The 18,284-nt window shown below is 31.5% G+C and overlaps 1 protein-coding gene across 1 annotated transcript in view; it reads left to right on the forward strand.

The window, feature by feature from the left end:
- Nucleotides 1-18,284, forward strand: part of LOC149904157 (uncharacterized) — a 71,089-nt gene that overhangs the window by 14,486 nt on the left and 38,319 nt on the right. The gene's annotated exons all lie outside the window — the stretch shown is intronic.

Here is an 18,284-nt window from a genome sequence, read left to right on the forward strand (position 1 = left end):
GCCTCATATTAAATGTTTTGGGTTCTTGAGTTATCAGATGCGGAACTTTGAAAGGCGAAGACAGTAATCATTAGACGAATAATTTATGACTAATTTACTTAAAATATATGGTATTCATTAACTTCTCATAACATTGTTGGCCGCTAGGCGCTAACTAGCAAAAAGTTAGATTGTTAGAATTCCGAATACTTCCATTGGTTTCCATTGGATATTATTTTAATGATCGGCATCCTTTTTGTGTATTTTTGTAGCATAAAATATAATGCGGATTGTATGACATTTTATGCGTATAACTCTTTTGTAAATACCGATATTTTAAATAGATTTGATTGAAGAAAATTCATAAATTAATTAATTTATATAAACATAGTTAGATAACATACAAACATAGTAAGCGCATAACTCGAGAACGGCTGAACCGATTTCGATAATTCTTTTTTTATTATATTCCTTGAAGTACGAGGATGGTTTTTATGTAGAGAAAACGTAAATATGTACCACGGGCGCAGCCGGGGCGGACCGCTAGTACGTAATATAATGATAGACATCAGACAATCGTTTGACTGTATCATCAAATATTATATCAACGGGAGTCGGGAATATTTAAAGATTCTCAGAATCTTCTAAAACTCTATAACACGGGAAATGTAAACAGACTTCTTCAATTTAAACGGAAACGAATCATATCTACGCATTATATAATCAGATCATTAACATTTGTTTCATCTGTTCCTAAAATACAGTTCATTCATCTTTTCAAATTATGCGTGTACGTAATACTTACCTGATAACTGCAATTATCGCCACTAATATATCATTTTGATAACAACCGACATACAAAGAGGTATCCGACCTACGCTTTGTATGTAATTACACTACATTAGTCATCAAAGGTTTCGAGAAAATCGTATGTTGATCTTTTTTAAAACGCTTTGCGGCTTATTTTTGATGATTCGTTTCTTTATTATATTATGTAGCAGCGTGTAGATATTACTACCTGATTTGGAAAAGTGGTTCTGCCATGACATCACTTATGGTTAATAGTTTTACGACCTATTCACAACCGTTTTAATATAAGCGATTATCCGTCTAAAAACAAAATATAGCCTTGTTTTTCATTCAAATAGCTCTTATTTTAATGAGTATTCAGACTGAAAAGTAAATAAAAAAAAAAACAAACAAAGATCCAGAAAACTAGAAAACGTTTCAGTTTAACACAAAATAGTTAAGTGAAACGTGCCATATCATTTTCGCCATCTTGTCTACGCTTTTCTTCTATTTTCCCAACATTATATGCTGAATCAAATCTATAAATAGGCCCAATAGGCCCAATATCACGCTGAAAAACTGTCATAAAAGAATGACAATTGAAACGTGAAAGGCTTTAGGTCTTATCTGCCAAAATCACTATATTTACCAAGTTCGTTCACCGTACCATCAATCTTGCTTGCAATTCTATCAAACATGCCAAGCCAATATGGGCCTTATATCGTAGCAATAGTAGGGTGTAATGTGAACAATTGTTTGCGTCTCCAGAGGCCGAGTGTCGCAAATGTTGACACGCTCTCTTTGGAGATTTCCCGACATCCCAATGACACTTTCTAAGCTGACCTAGATTAAAGGCAACTGGAAACTATCGATTTTAGAAATATAATCCTTATCATATCTATTTAACGGGGCTTTAGGGAATCTACGCTTTCATCTTGAGATAGATACTAATAAACGTTGGATTTTACAGTACAACATATAAAAGTATTTTAATATTAATAAATAATGGGGATTGTAGTGTATCTATGAAATAGATATATACATTGTCTCACGTACACCAGTGGTGGGGACAGCTTATAGCTGTCATTAGTCAGTCGACGGCCGATGCCGGACTGGAATGGACGTGTTCCCGCACTATTGAGTGTAGTGGTGAGCCAGTGCAATTCTACATATATACGTACTGTAAGCACAGTACAAGTGGCGACGAGGTAAAAGGTCAGTGTTACAATATTATAAAGAGTACGCGTGCAATAAAAAGTTTTAAGAAATTTAATAAAAAAGGGAGAGGGTATGTAGTAACATACCAGAATTCATTTTGAAATGTTAAAGACAGAATAACCGTACGTCCGTTGGTTCATATTAAATACAAATGCAATTTCAATCTTATCCAAAATCCTTCACAAGTTAAAATAGAACGACAAAATAAAAATAAAATCTTTCGAATTTTAATCTAGTAATTAGAATACGCAGTTATTTTGGTTTGAATAATTTATTGAATATAATATAATATAATTTATTGAATTTAAGTAATTTATTTTCAAGACATCCTATGAGCATAATATAATGTAATCAGGAGAGGTTAAACTTCTTGTTATTTTGAGTTAATTATATGGTCACACACTCACATTGAGGAAACCTAGTTTAGAGGCTTCTGTGATAATAGATATTTAATGAACAGTACCGTGTTTAGGTTGTTGGTAAATAATTACTCACTCACTATTTAATTTCGCTTATTTGTTCCACTCAGAAGGAGAAAAAATAAGTATAAACTTACTATGTACACACTGAATTCATAATACACTTATTAGAAATTAAACAATAAATGCTGATAAAATCAAATAGACAAGGAATAAGAACGAACGATTTTAAATTTAAACAGAATTAAACTGTATTGAAACATTTTAGAACTACCCGCACATTAATGAATATTTTAGCCGCAGAAAGCATACAACGCTTATACTGCGACTCGTTAAATGCGAATATAAATATGAAATAAAATATTTGAAATACTTGTTTGAGTAATATATACATAATATTATAAAAATGCATACACTAAAATACTGTGTGTTAGCCACACCTAGTTTTATTATATTATTCAAGTGGCAAACTATTTAAGTGTCTTAACGTTTTCACGACTGCTACTTATCTGTAACTAATTTCGTTAAATTAGAAATTAGAAATAAATATTTAAAATGTCGTTAGACTATAAATAGATTGGGTAAATTAATATATATCCATGTTTGTTTAATGCATAAAAAGCCACAATATAAATACAAGTGGTAACCTGTAGTAATTACCAAGATGTGACAAAGTATTATGGACTCGCAACCGCCATGGTTATAATTTTATATTATTATGACATTACATGTAAATTGGGCGGCTAAGCGTGGGACGACCTTCCACAAGATGGACAGACGACCTGGTTCGAGTGGCTGGGAGTCACTGGATGCAGGCCGTCCAGCAGTGGACGTTCCATGGCTGAAACGACGACGACGAGTAAACTCGTTTGAATTTCATATTCTATTTGAAATGAAAATAGATGGACTTCCATTAAATTGGAGGTATTGACTTCCATTAAATTGGAAGTATGGACTTCCATTAAATTGGTAGTATGGACTTCCTTTAAATAGGAGGTAGGGACTTCCTTTGAATAGGAGGTATTGATTCCCTATATATAGGAGGTATGAAAGAAAGAAAGAAAGATGACTTCCTTTAAATAGGAGGCAGGGACTTCCTTTAAATAGGAGGCAGGGACTTCCTTTAAATAGGAGGTAGGGACTTCCTTTGAATAGGAGGTATTGATTCCCTATAAATAGGAGGTATAGATTCCCTATAAATAGGAGGTGTTGATTCCCTATAAATGGGAGGTGTTGATTCCCTATAAATAGGAGGTATGGACTTCCTTTAAATAGGAGGTAGTGACTTCCCTTAAATAGGAGGTATTGATTTCCTTTAAATAGAAGGTCTGGACTTCCTTTAAATAGGAGGTATCGATTTCCTTTTAAAAGGAGGTATGGATTTCCTTTGAATAGGAGAAATTGACATTCCTTAAATTGGAAGAGTGCCATCGGGACGAGGCTACTTTACATTCGAACGTTTTCAATGGGAAAATGTATCCAACAGTAATTCTACGTGTCACTCTTTGGTTGGTGCCAAAGGTAAGGTGTCGACTGTCGAGGTTGACAAGTGCCAGCAGGCCGGCAACTTCACTTTGCGCAGCATGGATGGCGCTGCCGCTCTCACCACCGCTTCGAACGCCATGTCATCGCGTCGTGCACCGCAGGAGTCGAGCTTCGAGCGTCATGCATCGAGTATCATTCGTTGATACGCAACACGATATCCTAGGTACCGTGACATCACATCTGGGTCCGCGACACCATGCCTGGTGTCCGCTACCACGTCGAGCAACGTGTCAACACATCCAGCCGGTGCTCATCGGAATCCAGGGTGACGTATAACTGGGTGACTGGTACCAAACTAATCTGTATTGCAATCATTCACATAAAACGGTCAGTAGATAATATAATTTCACATTGAGTGTGCAATTAGAAAATAAAGTAAGTTTTCAAACTGTAGTAACTTCACAATGATGCGATGGTAATACTGAACAGATTTTGTTGTAGGTTGTAACGTACAAAACCAGTGTGTAGTTAAATCTTATTACATTAAATTTAACCCAACGTTTTTCGTAGTTATATAATTATTATCTCGTGTGATATTACTAGTATTAGTTTGGAACCTACTGATGATCTACATCAGTAATTCATGATACATATTTCAAAAAAATAAATCCTGTGGCGTAAGCACGTCTTTCATATTAATTGCACGAAAAAAAGGAGGAATAAATACTCAAATTATGACCAGATATCAGAATAAACTATATTAGCAACGTGTAAAGTTTATACTGCAAAAATAGTTTAAATTCTAGAAGTATTACAATCTACCTTCATAAATACCAGACAGTTTTAAACAACTACCTATAAATATATTGCAGACAGGGTTGATACTCACTTAATTACTTATTAATTATTGACATCATATTGGACATGCATTTGCAATAATAATATTATAAGAGTAATTTCGTTATGTATCGAAATAACACTAGTGACATACCTACCTAATATTGTTTAATGTAATTTAAAACATAAATAATTTCTCGTTCAACTACGAGTGGAAGGATTAAGAGTCTTATAACTTGTATATAGGTAATGTCTTTGTAATTACATTCCACAAATAATGATGATAATATGAATTTAAATATACCTTAACGGTTTTGTAGTTAGCAAGTTAACACTAGCAACGAAAGTCATTGAATTGAACGTAAACGATAAACATTCACTTGTCCATATATTATAATGAAAAACCATTTGCGAATTATTTTGAATTGACTTCTTGACTACCCACGTTAGTACGTACTAGTCGACAGATCTTACCCTTGATAAATCGAAATGACATGCTATGCAAAGACAGCTTTATAACTACTCGAATAAAGATGAAAAGTAATGCGTTAAGTACATAGTTGCATCAAGAGATTTAATAAGTTTTTCGTAACTTTTGATTAAGGCGTGATTTCCATTTGGCTTTAATGTATACTTAATGAAAAAACGTGATGTACAGTGCCTAATTGACTATGAAAAAGAGGCAGGTTTAATTTAATCGAATAGAAGGTAAATCGAAACACTTAATACTCGCATATTTTAATACTTTCTTATTTACGCAGTTCATAATAAAATGTAACAGATAATTACGTGTTTAGATAAGCAGCTGACATAACGTAAATCCTATGGTTAGAATACGTATCTTGAATTGGTTTTTGAAGGTTGTTCATTTATTGTATTGTTTAAGGTAATTTAGAATTCAAACAAAAGGTACTTAGATCTCAAGAATGTTTGGGTCTGTTGAAGATTAAGATATTTAGATTGTTTACACAAAAAAATACAAAAATAGCACGGTTATTGGCGTATACATAATACATAATAATATTATCGTCAGATAAAGTCAATTGGTTTAAAGGAGAAACTGAACACGTTTTTAGTAGGTAATTGTGTAGCTTTAGAATAATTCAGAACGCAAATCCTAAACATTGAGACATTTGCAGTTTGAGTAATAATCAATATAAACATGTAGCATTGAATTTGGTGGTGTACACTCATCAGTACCGCGGAATCTTGGCCACTTACAAATATGCTGATATTAAAAAAAAATAAAAAAATAAAAATAAAAATAAGAATAAGAATAAAGTTAATAAGTTTGAAGATATGCATATACTTTAAACTTATGTTAGGTAGTAAAAACATGAAGTTCAATAATAAGTTTTGTACTATTTTTTGAGCAAGCCAAAATTTGTAAATTTAGATAACAATGTCATATTTTCTATAATTGTCTAAAGGAGATTGCCCAAGTGACTATGGCACTTGGTATCGCAATCAAACTTGTTGTGTCAAGATGAAATATAGCTCAATTTGAAGTTTGATGTTGGTACTTTTAGAAACGATTAAAGTTTTCTTTAAAAAAATAATTTATCGAGTTTAAACTAACGATGAACGTTAAGTTTTACATTTATTACATAGGTAATATTTTGATTTACAAGACAAATGTGAAAAGTGAATCGTAATAAACATTATTTCAAAAGAACGTCAAACAATGCGTCGAACACATTCATTCAACATTCATTTCAAATAGATACTATGACATATGACGCAGGATGCTTGCTAGAGAGATAGATATATGTGTCAAAACAAAAACTTTTACTTTTATTTCTATTTATTCGGTATTATTTAGACTTAATATTGATACATATGATCATTGTAAATGCAAATAGGAATTAACAATATCGCGAATACGTGGCACAACTAAAATTTTGCCATTGCCACCCGTGGTCATTCTCCTTTGTTGAACTGTCGAATACTACAAAATGTCTAATCATTTTGAAGGACAGACGCTGTTTATAAAATGTTGGATAATGTTATACACTTCTATACAATATTCGTTTGAAAATAGAAAAAAAAAATTTTTGAAAAGGAAGGGCAGGGGTGGAAGCTAGTACGGAATGAGTTTATCAAGTATCAAACGAGTAGGTTTGATAAGTATGTTCTGATTTTAAGAGTTCTTCATTAACTTAGGTTTCAAAGTTCTATTGGGAATTATTGATTAACAACTTGATAACTGTATAATTCTATAATTTTTCATTATGTGATTATTTGGAGCGAAAATTAATTAATTTTGAAAAAGGAAGGGATGTAGTGTATCTATGAAATAGATATATACATTGTCTCACGTACACCAGTGGTGGGGACAGCTTATAGCTGTCATTAGTCAGTCGACGGCCGATGCCGGACTGGAATGGACGTGTTCCCGCACTATTGAGTGTAGTGGTGAGCCAGTGCAATTCTACATATATACGTACTGTAAGCACAGTACAGGGATAAATGATTGATGTCGTATAATGGCTCACAGAAGACTGGGATAAATTCATACGAATACAGGAGACAAAGGATATTCAGATTTATATGCATAGACACATTCTGAAACCTTGAACAAGATTGCTATAACCGAAGTAACGAATTCATAAATTCTAAATAGCTTATTGCTTAGTTTAGTGCGTCGCCTCTACCTACACTTATAGATTTTACAATGCTTAAATAAATTTAATAACACACATTAAACACACATGAGAAGTAATTGCTGCAATTTAATTTGCTACTAAAATATGCATAGGTCGTTTTCTGAGTAAATCTTCGTTATTATATTGCAACAGCATTATCCATAAAACATGTCCATATAATATAACCTATAAATAAATTAACTATATTAGATGGAATATTGACTAATTACATTGGCTATTAATCTACATACTCTATAATTTTCTTGTTATAAACGTGGAGCTGATTTTCCTGTTTCTGATTTTCTGATCGGACCAGATGGCGATCGTTACTTTGTACGCGTGAATAGAGCTTTTCTTAATAAAATATATTATTACGTAATAGAATAACTAATGTTCTAACAGAAGTCTATTTTCTAAATTTGATATATATACTACGTTGGATTACTGGTCAAAACTGGCGACAACGAGCGAACGACTGGGCTCAGTGGCGTGCCATGACTGAGGCCTATGTCCAGCAGTGGACGAATGTAGGCTGTTAATGATGATGTAGGTATGTAAGATATTATATACTTCAAACAAGTATTTGTGATTTTTTTGATTGTTTTAACAAATGCAATTTAGGGCCAACTAATTAACACAAATGCCAATGTACTTCAAACAGGTACTTATTACTTTTTTGAGTGTTTTATCAAATTCACAATTTAGGGTTCACTAATTAACACAAATTCTGCAAGTTCATGAGTCTCGATTGGGTACTTTGATATAATTTAAATATTAGTTAATACCTACAGCTCTACCTTATATTATATAGACCCACGTATGTCTGTGAGACCCACTATTTTTAAAACCGTAATATGTATAGGTACAATAACGTTTGTATAAAATTAGTATTAATGATAGATCCATTTCACTTTTAACAACGCTGATCATGTAAGTGATGTAACCATGAATATCGCAAACCGCTGACGTCACAAGTCCTGAGCAAATTATTATCATAAAATGCATTTGTCACGACGAACACTTGGTTGGCTAAATTCCAAAGATTCATTCTATATGCTCCCGATTTACTGCTGATATTTTTGTCGTTTTAAATTGAGTTTAAATATTCCTAAAAGCCGTTTCAATCGAGACGACTTCAAAGCAATGTTAAACTAGAGTTTTAGGTCAATGTGTTAATTTTTTTGTGACATGTTTCGATATGCCATATAAGTGCCGTATATATGCAATAAAAAGATAAAAACACAAAGTATGAAAATTATGATCGTGTTATCGTTTTTTTGTCTTTTATTTTGTCCAAGACTAGCTATGCCCCACGGTTTTACCCGCATTGCTACCCTCCTGTTGGTCTTAGCGTGATGATACGAGCCTACAACCTTCCTCGATAAATGGACATCTAACACCGAAAGAATTTTTCAAATCGGACCAGTAGTTTCTGAGATTAGCACCTTCAAACAAACAAACAAACTCTTTAGCTTTATAATATAAATAGGTATAGATACTAAAAGCTGTACTAAAACAATAAAATATAACCTATTATTAACTATTACTTTAATCTGTATGCATGTGGTACCTACGGAAATTTGGCATACAATATGACTTGTATAATATTTAATAATAATAATTAAGTTGAAGGAATTCATGTAGGTACTAATTAATTAGACGCAAGTTTCACAGGAATAGCATATAAAATACTGTAGATTTCATTATGCTCATAGAACTACAAATTTTACAATAAAAAATTAATGAAAGGGAAAATGTAAAAAATATAATTCTCGAATAGAAGGTAATGTGTACTCGTATCCATTCACGTATGCGTGTTTAAAATGTTGGATACACATAACAAAAGAGGTTTTTCATAATATTCAAAGTGCTTGCATTCATAAAAAATCTGCTAATTTCATTATTCAATACAATTCATGATTGCATTTAACTGATAGTTGATACCTATAGAATACTGTTTGTAGAATATAATATATTATAGTACGATTATACGCTATTATGCACTGTAATAATACGTTATATTATTACGATAATAATTAGTTTTAATTTTGTTTGAACAGGATTCAAATTATGACCACAACTTGTAATAAAAACGTTGTAACTTCAATTAATTAAACAATTAACATTCTAGCAATATTACCGTTCTAGTAATGTTTTAATCTAATATAGGCATTAGATTAAAACATTCAATAATTACCGATCCCAATTAAACCGAAAACGGTAAAGGAACTGAGTTAAACAAGTTTAACAATTCAGCTGAATCAAGAGATCTAAAAAAGGCAAGTCGCAAAAAGCGCTTGAATTATTCAATTTGTGTAAGCTCATTTCGTCGTTAATCTCATCCATTCATTAACCAAAGACAGTTCTCAAGGCGATTCAAGGAAAACGAAACAAGATCTATTTGTATTCCCTACATTAGTCCTGAAAGTTACGACCATTTAACACCTTATATTGATGGCGATAAGAATTATTTTCGTACACTAATCTTTTAGGATTTGACATTGAGGAGAAGCCTAAAGTCTTAAAAAGAAACTTGATTAATGTTTAGCGGTCGGATTTTATTGCTGTTTTTGGGTATAAATGCGGTGTTGTTATCGTTATTGTTACAAGATAAACATTAAAGTATAACCACTTCAATGAAATCACTTAATGTTATCGATACCTATCTATATATAAATAACAAAACTAACAAATCATGATTCATTACTGAATCTAAATGTCCACAAGCCTTTTTACTTTTCAACCGTACCGTGCGTACTTAACTTAGTTAAATTCGTTGGTCAAAATCCTGAAATACCACTCAGTAGGTACCATTTAAAGTTTTAATTCCCACGCAAACTATATTAGACCTTTTAACAATATATTTATCGATTCATTATTATGCCATCAAAGCACAGCGATAATGTTAATATTGAGTAAAGATCGTCAATAAATAGGCTAGTCACGAAGCCTCGCCTCATAAGCAAGACTACACGTCTATCCATTGTCATATATTTACATAAAACATCTATAATCGGGTATTACATTTTGGTAACAATCATGTTATAATCGACAGGAGATGACAGATATTTAAAATTCTTCTCAAATTAGTTGACCACATATTACTATGTAGTAAGTCTCTTAAGTATAAATTTGCAGTTGAATCTCGATGGTATTCATAAGAAACAGAAGAATACTAGGTAAACATATATCGACTCTAGTATATTTCTATATGTATAAACTATCCTAACAATCCCTACTATCCCTACTAATATTATAAATGCGAAAGTAACTCTGTCTGTCTGTCTGTTACGCTTTCCCGCTTAAACCTCTCAACCGATTTTGATGAAATTTAGCACAGACAATCTTTAGACCCTGAGAAAGAACATACTACAACATATGTTCTTTCTAGGTATTTTATCAAAACACCATGCGGGTGAAGCCGCGGGCGGAAGCTAGTATGGAATAAAACCAAAAAAACATAATATGGGATACTATAAGAGCGTTGTATTTACGAAACAAAACAAACCCAAAGACAGCTGATAGGGGAAAGTAAATATGAATAAAATAACTATAAATTTCTTAGCATTCCAGTTTCCTTCAATATAGTTCAAGAAAAGCGAGTCAATACAGCCAGCGCTGAAAGGTTCTATTGTTGTGTTGATGTTAATGTTTTTTCATTATATAAATTGCAATTTTATAGTTGCAAGTTAAATAGAAATTACTTCCAACGGTATGCATGTAAAGAACTGTGTATCAAACTCAAACTCAAACTCAAACATTTATTCATTCAATTAGACTTCTTATAGAAGTACTTTTGAAACGTCATTACATATTTTAAAATTTACCACCGATTCGGAAAGCAGCATCTACGGAGAAGAACCGGCAAGAAACTCCATAGTTGCTCTTTTAAATCATGTCAGTTTTACAATTTTACAAAATACAAAATACATAATTTTGAACCACCATCTTTAACGCTTACCGTTTATTTATGCTAACCATTCGGAAGTGTATAGAATAACCTATCGATTGATACCAGTACCATAAGATTTCTGATAATAGTATGAGTTATATCAAACAAAACGTGAAAATTGTTTCAACTCCCCTCGGTCTCCCCTATGTAACATCATAATATATTATAATAACATGCCAAAGAACTGTCCTGTGGTTTTTTCGCGACAACCCTCCATGGGTTTTTATCGTCCATATATTCCTGAATACTGTAGTACGCTCTCTGAACTAGTACATTTTTTATATAAGTTTTAAATTTAGAACTACTAAACTCTTTAATATTATGAGGAATTCTATTGTAAATGCGTATACCTTGACCCATAAATGAATTTTTAACTTTAGCTAATCGGAAAAATGGCATTTCAATTCTATTTCTGTTCCTTGTGCCATAACAGTGTCTATCTCCTACTCTTGTGTGTAAGTCGGCGTTTTTTTTTTTGTTTTTGCACGCCTCATAAGCGAAGCGTTGAGGTGGGTACTACTGTCACTTCGCGCAAAACATCTGGTTTTTCAAACTTAAAATGTCTTTATGTATCAAACATTGCACTTGTAAGATAATACATACACACACATATTAAGAAAAAACACTATTTTTAACGTTCATGATATTTTTGATGTCTTTTTTGTTATTTAAACTAGTTAAAAAACAGTTTAAAAAAGTTCTGTCTTGGACGTCCGTGTGTCTGTATGTGCGGATCCTTTTTCTTGTTAACACGATAGCGACCGAAATACTTTACTAATCGAGTCTTTTTTTTTCTCTTACGCTTGAGTATGCTCAGGAATAGAACCCTTTCATTTTTCAGGGTCTGATTCGATGTGGTTTAATTGTTATTAAATAAACAAAAATAATAATTAATAAATATTTATTAAAAAATAATTATGAGGCGTGCACTTTTGGATTTTCCAAATTATTTATTTTATGTTATGGGAAGGCAAACGAGCGGACGCACTGCCTGGTGGTAAGCAGGTTGCGTCGCCCATAAACCATAACAGAGGTTATGGTTGTTGCCTACCAGGATTAAGGGATTTGGAACGAATCATGGAGAAAGGGGCGAGGATGGGAGGGATTAAGGATAGGGGAGGAGAGGATGGGTAGGGGATAGGAAGGGATGTGGGCCTCCGGACCCCTCACTCACCGTACGGAACGCGACAGTAAACTGTCACTATGGCGCCGATATTCTGTGAGGGTGTGGTACCTTCCCCGGTGCGAGCGTGGCCCAGTTCGTGCCGAAGCATGCTCGACTCCCACTCCTAAAACTTTACATGCAAAATAACGTAACGTTTTTGTGTACATGCAAAATATTATTAAATATATACTGTGATGGTACAGTAAGGATACCAGTATTCTTAAAGAGATCTCTTAGTGAGTCCCGAGCACGTAACGAATGGCTCTTTTCTGTAAGATAAATATAGTTTCTATATCTGCTGCCCTGCCCCATAGTAGAATTCCATAGGACATAATTTTCAATCAAGACTTTGCAGCACCGAATTTGCAGGACTTTTCCTGATTTTCAATTTATCAGCGTCTTATTTATACTACACATAGGTAATTGCTGCCTGTATAACATAGAATAACATCTTACCTACTCTGTGTGTTTTGAACTCTGCATAGGTAAAGGTATTCACAACACAAAGATAGCTTATATTTCCGATTAAGTGCTAATTTTTTATCCCGCTTGAACTCGATTGACCTCAGTTCAGTCTGTTTTTAGTTTATACACAAACTAGCTTATACCCGCAGCTTCTCTCGCGTAGTCTAAGGAAAAACCTTATAGTTCCCACTGCCTTAGGATTTTTGGGATAAAAGTATCTTATGTTTTAATTTAAGTTACCCTTTATACGTGTGCCAAATTTCATGAAAATCGTTTCAGCAGTTTCTGCGTGAAGGATTAACAAACAAACAAACATAAAAACTTTCGCATTTATATTATTAGTAGGATTACAAGAGACACTCTTAAAGCTTTTTCTTTTAACGATAATTAAATTTTATTTGAACGGTTGACATTCTAACTAGGTCAGTATTGCTGGTGGCCTACAATTTTCTTCTGACAGCATTTTTGAGTGGCGCCGACTTCAGTGATCCGTCATTATTAATTATTTTAAAAAATAAGTGTCTATCATTCATAGTTAAATTGCTTTCGTTTTTATTTTTATTTATAGCTCCAGTTTCTAAGAATTTGTTATTGAGAAAAATCATTGGTTAATAATGTTGACTTCTTTCATAGTTTTGAATAGATGTGACAAGGTTTTTTTTAATAAAAGAATATATGAAACGTTCAACCCTAACGAAGCCGGGGTGAACGATTTTAAAAAATGCATTGTAAATTGACACAAAAAATCCTAATAAAAGGCAAAAAATATGTAAAATAAATGAATGGAAATATAACGCTTAATACATTTTAACGGGTTTTATAAAAGAAAGTGAGATTCTTAGAAAAATTTCAATGCAATAAAATATTTTTACGAGTTTCAAAATGTAATAAAATTGAATTAATTTGTGTCCAGACAAAGCCCTACAACATCTTTCGATATTGAAGAGCGAATTCTAGATCCTAATTATTATGCATAAGATTTTTTTTACGCAATTTTCATCTTTAACTCCTTGATATAGACGTCAAAATGCTTTGCATTTAACTAAGTAATAAAGTCAGGATTTACAACCATATTATTTACTTTTAATACGAAGACTCTGCATTAAAAGGTTATATTTTAAAGATGTAATGCAATTCTTTAAGAAATATTACTTTCTTTAAAGCGTCCTATAAAGATTATATGCTTAGGTACCTACTTTAGGATTAGTTTAGAAATTTATAAGTACTTATAAATTACCGACCGTTACAATGAGAGATTTCATTAATTCTTTTTTTTATATTCCTTGAAGTAGGTACAAGGATAGTTCTTATGGACAGTAAACGTAAACATGACCGGGTGGACCGCTACTTACTAACAGGATTAGGTATGTTAGAAATAATGATAAGGCACCATGTTTAAAACTTCATGCAATTGGGCAATAATACTAATCAAATAATACAATTAAATATTATTTTTACTTACCATACTATAGAAATGGAACTGAACATACCCCAAATAAATCAAATGTTCAAATAACTCGACTACAGTAAGCACAAACATTACATTTTACTTGACAACACTTCGCGCATACGGAACCAAATTTTATTCAATCGAATGTGTCCCGTCCGAATTCAAGTTACGATCAATGTAAAATAAACATTTCAAATGTTTTTGTATATAATATATATACAATATTATATACAATATAAAATTAACAAGAGTTAGGTTAGTTCTCATTACAATACTATGCCAGTATACTTAACTATTCTGCCCAAGATTATAACTAACTATAGCTTTTGATACTGCAATACACAACCTTACTATGCTCACCCGATAAAACACATCATCAATCACATAGATATACTTTCGAATTAATATTGTTTTTAATTAATCATTGCTCAATTTCAATATGTTATCTTCTTGTTATTAGAACTAACCCATAGCAAAAACAGACTCAGAAACTCAACTTGCAAAACGTTTTGTAAATCTAATTAGACGAGTAACTATGTCAAACATCACGATACAAGAATAAAATATAATTTAGTACCTAATAATATCACAACATTAAAGAAGTGCTGTTAAAGAAAAATTCTAGGTCATATTATAATAAGTAACTGACCTAGTTTCGGGCGAAGTGTTGAATATTTAGATGCGCCATGTAATTATTATCAATAGTTATTATCAGACTCGAAATAGCGCGAAATGATGTTGTAATTATAAAAATTTGTAGTTTAAATGCACTAATAACCTACCTACATAAAATAAAAATCACACATTTGCCATAATGCTACAAGCTTCCCGATCACAATAATTAAACAATAAATACATTAATTAAATATTTTACGTAAAAGCACGCTATTTCGATTTATATAATATTTTAAAGTAAAGATAGGCATTGAGCCATCGAAAACTAAGAACTGTTTGTTACTTTAAAGAGTTACAACACCTACACTTGAAAATTAAATAACATAGAAAAAGATACAGAGAAAACTTACCTATTTAATCAAAACTTATTTAATTTGTTAAAATGTACTGATTAACATTAAATTATGTACTTCAAATAATGAATTAATTTTGCAATCACAAGAAGTAGGTAGCCAGTGCAAGCATGATCCCGTGTTTATTTATTTATTAAAAAGGTTCATCACCAGTTGTTACATAATATGTATCATTCACTTAAAACAGTAACATAGGATTTACACGTTATTATGCACAACTATTACAGATGAACACTACAAATTCGCAGAAATCTCCTCGACTACCTTATCACTAAAATCTATTTAATTTATTCACAACTTCACTAGAGTCTGTGATTGACATTAGTTTTTTTTCTTTCTTTTTAATTTAAATACAGATTGCCAGTAATAGTTTTGTCTTTGAAATTAAATATTTTGTGTTAAGTATCTGTGGTAGTCATTGCTAAGCAGTCATTGGTTATCTGTGACACATAGGTATTATTTTTTTAAAATTGCCGCGCCTTCTTTTGAAAATTGTTGTGTCGACATAAAAATTATTTAAGTGAGTTAATTGTTTTTATTATATTTCCAATTAAATACGAGTAATAAAGTTCTTCGGTACAAAATGTTTTGTTTAATCTGTGGTAGTTATTGTGAAGCTATAATTTATTATCTGTGATACATTTTTGCAAATTACCGCGCCATTTGTTATAATAGAAAGTGTTTTCATTGTGCGTGAATTATTTTATCAGTAAATTACTAAAATATATTATATATTTTTAAAGTAAAATCTGTAATCTAGAAAAAATAGAATGTAACATACCTATAATATTATATTATTATGTCCTTTGTATTTAAAAATGTTTTGGTTTTTTTTATCTGTGGTTGTTACGATTGTTACAATTTCTTAATTATCTGTGATGCTTTTACAAATTGCCGCGTAATTTGTTGAAAAGTGCTGTTGAAACAAAAATTAAATTATTATAATAAATGTGTGAAATGTGAACGTGGACTCGTTGTAAGTTTATTATTTTCATTTATAGTTATAACAAATCATTCTTTTAAATATTTTTTTAATACGAGAGTTTTACCACTTCTTTAAACCTAATCTTAATTATGATTTACGTTGTAATGGCCCACGTTGTTGATTTATAATTTTAATTATTATTAGGTAGGTACCTACTTAATTATTATTTTTTTTAATTAATAAAATAAAGTGACAAATAAATAACGCAGATTATTTCGGATGAAAAAGCCTTGAAATATTTTCTTCAAACATCTACCCGCTTTGATCAATTATCGAATTTATAATATGTACCTATTGAGAAGGGAAAGACTTTTCTACTGTAATACGAATAACTACAAAATCAAATCCTAATCCTATTTCGACTATTGCATTACTTAAGGTACGCAAATGTTTTACTATTACTAGATATTAATCTAGATAGGTAAAAATGTCTATGTCCTAACAAAACAAAATTATTAGGTATTAAATTTTTAACAATGCGCAAACTTTCCATGACATGCCTTCGAGACATCTTTTATTTTTAAAAATAAAGCAGACATTCGCATTCCAGACAATTAACTGACACTAGCGCACGTTATTTAATTTACGATGAAAGCGATTTCGTGTAGAAGTTAAATGTCAACTGCTAGACTCATTTTACAAAACAACATACGTTTAAGCATATTATAGTTAATCTTTTATATTACGTGGAATACAAATACGACCCTGTTCTAGCTTTCCACACTTCTATACGAACAAATCTCAATAAAAATTAATTCCTGTTTCCATTATTTATTGTATTGGTTATTAAATTAAATGCGTGAACGGTTGGCAAGATTTCGATAATACTTTTTTTGTTCGTTGTGGTCAGGAGCGGGATGGTCAAGAAAAAATTTGTTTGCCCCGCAAAAATATTAAGAAAACTTACCACTAATTTAAACTTTACAATATGTTTGACTAAACGTGTGAAGACAGAACGTCTGTCGAGATGTATCTCGACTAGGTGGTAACTTTTACCTAGTTGTTATCATGTAGTATACTTTGACCGTATATCTAGACTTGTTGATAGGAAATGTAGTCAGTGAGTATCCTTATAAATCTAAGACCACCCACATACGTTTGGACAAATATTTATTGTATTGCAAATACGTACAAGACGACCCACTGTGCATGCATAGGTATAGATATAGATATAGGTATAGATATAGGTCCATGTTCATTCATACTGTCAAATTTTGCAGTGTCAAGTATGTATTATAAATAAATTGCGTATTATATACGTTAAGAATTTTTAATTTAGCTTTTTTTTCATAGTTACAGTATTATGATATAAAAAAGATGAAAATACAATATAAATATTAAGATTACCTTGTATTTTCCTTTTCAAAATAATAAAAACAGCCTCAGGACCCGAATCTCCCGAATAAAAATGATTGGACACATCTCTTAATCCTTATATTTGTACGGACGGAATAATATGATAACAATATTAGATATAATAATTTAATTACACGGGTATATGCAATAAGCGGATTACTAATGTTATGGTTGAGAGCTTTTGTGAGAACAGTTTCTATGACACAATTATTTTATAAGAGCATATGAGACTGGTTTAGCTCCTTCAACATTGTATTTTAAAGCTTATTGTTAAGCCACAAATGGTATAGACTGAATAAGGCTTTATCTTTAAGCTTATCTGTAGGGTACAATATTTATTTGATAAAAGAAAAACAAGATTTAATTTTCTACATGAAGAATCATATATATTATCATTATACAACATGATGAAAAAATATTGCGATAAATTTACCGGTAATATTAAGTTTTAATATTCTGTTGTTTAAGACACTTGATGATAAGATTTAGGTTTTAAATTGCCTTCATTTAT

This window comes from Colias eurytheme, chromosome 12, assembly GCF_061535395.1.
Source record: "Colias eurytheme isolate Ceu_HAF_F1 chromosome 12, ilColEury1 Martin Lab GWU primary, whole genome shotgun sequence".
Taxonomy (NCBI): Eukaryota; Metazoa; Arthropoda; class Insecta; order Lepidoptera; family Pieridae; genus Colias; species Colias eurytheme.